The 6,216-nt window shown below is 39.9% G+C and overlaps 1 non-coding gene across 1 annotated transcript; it reads right to left on the bottom strand.

The window, feature by feature from the left end:
- Positions 1-5,304: 5,304 nt before the first annotated feature.
- Positions 5,305-5,411, bottom strand: LOC133318178 (small nucleolar RNA R71). Its single transcript, XR_009752434.1, has one exon. It is a non-coding gene; the product is annotated as a small nucleolar RNA R71 (small nucleolar RNA).
- Between the last annotated feature and the right edge of the window lie 805 nt (positions 5,412-6,216).

Raw genomic sequence — 6,216 nt, 5'->3', positions numbered from 1 at the left:
TCAACTTCCAAAATCGTTTTGGGGATATGCCTTAGACACAACGGCATACCTTCTAAATAGGGTACCATCTAAATTTGTTCAGACCACACCATATGAGATATGGAATGGTAAGAGACCCAACCTGAGTTATCTTAGGGTATGGGGATCGCCAGCATATGTCAAAGCGTTGGCATCAGACAAGCTTAGTGCTAAGAGTACTAAATGTCTATCTGTGGGGTATCCCAAAGGTACTAAGGGATACTACTTTAACTCCATGGACGAACACAAGGCGTTTGTGTCCTAGAAAGCTGAGTTCCTTGAGAAGGATTTGATCTCTCAAGAAGCCAGTGGGAGTAAGATTGATCTTGAAGAAGTTCAAGGAATACAAGAATAGATTGAGGAACCCGAGTCTGCTCCGAGGCGATGTTCTCCAAGGGAGAAGTAAACACACAACTCTGTAGGTATACTAGGTTCATCCATCCACCTGAGAGGTATGGGTTTGTGATTGAGAATCAACAAATCGTCGAGGATGATGAACCTAGTAACTATGAGGAGGCGATCAAGGATGTTGACTCCTCTAAATGGCTTGAAGCCATTGAATCTAAAATAGATTCGATGCATCAAAACAAGGTATGGACCTTGGTTCCTAAACCGCAAGGAATAGTTCCTATCGGTGATAAATGGGCCTTTAAAAGAAAGACTGATGCAAATGGAAACGTTCAAACCTACAAAGTTAGGTTGGCTACGAAAGGATATCGTTAAAGACAAGGAGTTGACTATGATGAAGCTTTCTCACCAGTTGCCATAATCAAATCTATTAAGATCGTGATATACTGCTATTGCAAGCATCAAGGAGTTGGAATATTCGTTTTGATGAAGTCGTTAAGAGTAACAGTTTCATCAAGAATGAGGATGAACCTTGTGTTTACAAGAAGGTTAGTGGGATTAATGTCATTTTCTTGGTACTTTATGTAGATGACATATTACTTATAGGAAATGACATCCCTACATTACAAACAACGAAAGACTGGCTTTCAAAAAGCTTCACCATGAAGGATTTGGGAGAAGCGGCCTTTATACTTGGTATAAAGATCTATAGAGATAGATCCAAGAGGTTGTTGGGTTTATCTCAATCCACGTATGTTGACAAGATGCTAAAGAGGTTTAGCATGGAAGGGTCGAAAAAGGGTTTTCTTCTTGTCAGTCATGGGGTACATCTTTCCAAGGCTATGTGTCCTAAGTCACAGCCTGAGAAGGATCGCATGAGTGGAATTCTATTCGCTTCGGCTATTGGATCCATCATGTATGCCATGATATGTACGAGACCAGATGTCTCATATGCTTTGAGCATTACGAGCAGATACCAGTCTGACCCTGGAGAGGGTCACTGGACAGCAGTCAAGACCATCCTTAAGTACTTAAGAAGAACTAAAGATGCATTTCTGGTCTATGGTGGGGTTGATGAGCTTTCAGTGAAAGGGTTCACTGATGCCAGCTTTCAGAGTGACAGAGATGACTGCAAGTCACAGTCAGGGTTTGTATTCACCTTAAATGGTGAGGCAGTATCTTGGAAGAGTTCCAAGCAGGAGACAACAACATATTCAATGACAGAAGCTGAATACATAGCTGCTTCAGAAGCGGCTAAGGAGGCCGTGTGGATCAAGAAGTTACTATCTGAACTAAGGGTGGTTACAAGCGTGGCTAAGCCCATACAGTTGTTTTGCGACAACACTGGAGCCATTGCGCAGTCAAAGGAACCTAGGTCTCATCAAAGATCTAAACACGTGCTCCGCAGATATCACCTGATTAGAGTAATCATTGATAGGATAGATGTAAAGATGGATTATGTTCCCACAAATAATAACCTAGCCAATTCTCTGACAAAGGCTGTTTCTCAGAGAAAACATGATAGTCATTATGAGGCTTTAGGTATACGACTTAGGTCAGATTGACTCTAGGCCAAGTGGGAGCTTGTTAGTATATGGATGTCCTAGAGACAATCTTTTGATTAGATTAGGACATATGTGGACCTTTTATATTGTCGCAAATAAATAAAAAGCACTCTTTATCCTGTTTCATATTTTGTCTCAACATTATAGTTAATATTTTATATGAGTAACTGGATGAACCCCTTGGAATAAAATAGGTATCTCTTGAGTATCTGTTATGAGATCACGATCATGAGGATTCAAGGATACTGGATGTTTATTCCTAATTTTATGTTCCTAGTCTAGAGACACTGAGAATGAGGATCAGTGATCTCGGGTAAGACTAACACGACTTATCTACTTGTATTCGGATGCAAGGTAAAGACCTCATGAGCTACAGATATGGAGATATCTTAGCTAAAGTCGTGGGTGGACCTATAAGAGTATAGCTCACACTGAACAGACCCACAAAGAGACTCTATGAGGAAATCTCACAGATAGTGTCATTAGAGTAGTCTCTTGATATTTGGGTATGTCTTTCCTAAGACCAGAAGTTATTACCTAGACTATGTTCTAGAAGGCATGCTTTGATTGTATACCTCGTCTGCCTGAAACATGGAAACTCATAGGTACACTGTTGGGCTTGTCCTGAAAGAGCACAAGGTTAGGGTGATAAGCTGAAGGAATTCGTCAAATCTCTGTGAAAGATTAGGTTATCTGTAAACTGGAGAAATCAGGAAGACATTTACAATGACTCGGGAATCTATGCATAGTAAAGGAGATCATGAGATGATCTGCCTTTAGAGTCAGTAAATTGAAGATTCCCTATTTTGAATAAAGCTTACCCTAAACCGCAACGGTTGATACGTTTCCTTACCCTAGGTTTAATGAGAAGTTAACCGAGACGAAAAGAAAAACATACGGTAACCAAATATGTATAATAGGATGATTACGTCATTAACCTAACTAGCTCTGGGGCAACAAAGCATTGCTAGTGCTCTGTGTTGTCATTAGATAGGTTGTGGGAATGTTGGGCCAAGCTGAAAGTAAAATGGCCTTGAAGGCCGTAGCATGTGAGAGGGAAAAACAAAATTTTTCATATGCGGAATTACACATGCAATCAAGAATCATGCTTTATGGCATGTGATGTTACCTTTGTTTGTGAGTTCAAAACTCCAAGACGATCAGTGTTAGGTTTGAAGGTTTCAAACCCTGTAACGTTGATTGATGAACCCTTAGTTCATCATGGTTTTTAGCAGGAATTAGGATCAAATTGTGTGATTAAATGATGAAAAACAAGGTTAATGTCCTTAGATGTCCTCAATTACAAGTTCAAGAGCTTTATTGGAAATTTGTATGATTCTTGTAGGAAAAGCAAGCTCGAAAGACAACTGGAGAAGGAAGAAGATTCTGGAGCTCAAGAGGAGAATAATTGCCTAAGTGTTGAGCGCTAAAACGTCCAGACTGAGCGTTTTAGCGCCCTGCTACAGGAAGAGGCCAAAACTTGCTGGTGATGAGCGCTAAAACGCCCACACATAGTGTTTTAGCGCGCTGCTGCACTTAGAAGATGGAAAATTGCTGGTCTTGGGCGCTAAAACGGCCTGCAATAAGCGTTTTAGCGCCCTAAAGTGGAAAAAGGATTGTGGTCTTCACCGCTAAAATGTCCAAATCAAGAGTTTTAGCGTTGGAGTCAGTTAAAGTCAGTTGAGCATTCACCAAGTTTGGACGCTAAAACGGTCATTCCTTAACGTTTTAGCGTTGGAATCAGTTAAAAGTAGTTGAGCATACGTAAAGCATGGACGCTAAAATGGTCACTTATGGACGTTTTAGCGCCCACATCAGTTTTCTATTTTTAATTGTAACACTATATAAGGCAAAGCCTTGACACTTAGAAAAATCTCTGGATCTGAAGCGATATGAACTTTCTCTCTCTCTTTTAAACTTTAGTATGACTTCTCTCTAAATTCTCTTAGGTTTTAGTTTTTGTATTAGGATTTCTTTGTAATAGTTTGGAGATTGAAGACTTTCAACATAGAAATGAAGTTTGCTTCTTCTTCTCTTATTTATTCCTTAGTCATGTCTGAGTAGAGTCTTTGTAGTCTGAATGCAATAGAACTCCATGATAATATTATGTTGATTTGATTAATATATTGAATTATTTTTCATGTGTTGACTTGAGATTTTCTGATTTAATTATTTCTATCAAGGAAGTAATATAAAACAGGGATGTTTATATGACTTCTGTATTTGATAATCTCAACATCAGAATTCTAGTACTCAAGGGATTGATGCTAGAGTTCTGATGTAATCTTAAGACTTTAGTATTTCATGCATGTATTAAGAAAGAGATCACCAAGGGATTGGGGTTTCTGATTAATGTATCTATCAGGGTAGTAAGGGATTACATCTTGATGATAAGTAAAAGGTTGATTAACATCACATGGAAAGGAATTCATCATATGATCAGTTTTTACATGAGTTATTATGGAGGAAAGTTGTTTTCTGACTACTTGTTGTTTTATTAATTCCTAATCCATATTTACTTTGTGTCAAATTACTTACAATCAATTTTCTGGTGACAAATTATTCATGATTTTTACAAACTCTTATCTGATTCAAATTAGTTTTTTTTATGGTTTATTGGTGCTTGAACACAATTCCTCGTGGGAACGATCTTTACTCATCATTTTATTACTTGTACGACTAGTGCACTTGCTAAACGTCCAACAAGTTTTTGGCGCCGTTGCCGGGGAATTTGTTTTTCAACACTAACTGATACCATAGAATTCTGAGATTGAATCCTTTTATTTTCAGTATTTTAGTTTATGTTAAGTTTCTGGTCAATTTTGATTCTGGTATATGCGAGGTACACTTGATCCGAATTTGTTGTTGTATGATCCAGAATTAGAAAGGACATTGAGGAAGCACAAAAGGGCAGCCAGGCAAAGGAGACAGTTGCAAGAAATTGGTGAATCCAAGTACGGTTAATCAGGAAGAGATAATGGCAGAGAATCACAGACCACCACCACCACAGAGGACACTGGGAGAGTACATGACTCCTGCAGTGATTCCTCCAATTGGGAGTGTTGTGCGCCCAACAGTGGAGCCCAACAACTTTGAATTGAAGCCTGCTTTGATACATTTGGTGCAGAAGGATCAGTTTGCTGGAACCAGTGCAGAGGACCCTTACTTGCACATAGAGAACTTTCTATTGTTGAGTGATACTGTGAAGATAAATGGTGTCACAAGAGATGCAATTCTGTTGAGACTATTCACTCATTCACTGACGGATGATGCAAGGAGATGGCTGCAATCATTGCCACAAGGAAGTATAACAACTTGGGATGATCTGCAAACCAAGTTCTTGCAGAGGTTTTTCTCAGCATCCAAGAGGGCCAAGTTGAAGGATGAGATTACAAGCTTTAAGCAGAAAGAGTCAGAATCCATTTATGAGGCTTGGGAGAGATTCAAGACTTTGTTGAGGAAATGTCCACAGCATGGAATTGAGGCATGGCAACAAGCAGCAATCTTCCTGCAAGGAATGACCACTAACACTAGAACCTTGGTGCATGCCACTGCTGGTGGATCATTGACTACCAAGACCCCTCAAGAAGCCTTGGATATCTTTGAGTCATTGGCATCTCAGGAATTTGATAATGCCCCAGTGGCTGACAGAAGGACAGGAGTCATCAGGTTGGATGGGTATGATGCTCTGTTGGCAAGGAATGATCAACTGATGCAGACACAGAGACAACAGCAGCAACAATTAGATACCCTTATTAAGCAACTCTCTTCACAAAAGGTAGCTTCTGTGGAAACCAAGAGTGTATGTGCTATCTGTGGCAAAGGCCATGTGACAGAGGAGTGTGATTATGGGGGATCACCAGAACAAGCAGAGGTGAATGGAGTGTGGTATGATCAGAATAATCAAAGGAACTACAACAATCAGGGAAGGAATGTTTATGTGCCACCATGGAAGAACAAGAATCAACACCCAGGATTCAGCTATAGTTCCAACCATCAATTGAACCCACCATTACATCCTCCACCACCACATATGAAGGAGCAGTCAAGTGATCCTGCTGCATGGGAGAAAGCGTTTGCTCAGTTATCTAAGACAACTCAGGATTATATCCAGGGGTCTAATTCATTCAGGGAAGAGACAACTGCATTCATGCAGGAGACCAGAACTTCTTTCAGAAATCAGGAAGCATCAATCAGAAATTTGGAGACCCAGATTGGTCAATTATCAAGACAGATATCAGAGAGACCACAAGGGAAATTTCCAGGTGATACACTAGTGAATCCT

This window comes from Gastrolobium bilobum, unplaced genomic scaffold (assembly GCF_033153095.1).
Source record: "Gastrolobium bilobum isolate Gb01-03AN ecotype WA unplaced genomic scaffold, APGP_CSIRO_Gbil_v1 utg5821, whole genome shotgun sequence".
NCBI lineage: Eukaryota > Viridiplantae > Streptophyta > Magnoliopsida > Fabales > Fabaceae > Gastrolobium > Gastrolobium bilobum.
This window is presented reverse-complemented; position numbering and strand designations above follow the sequence as displayed.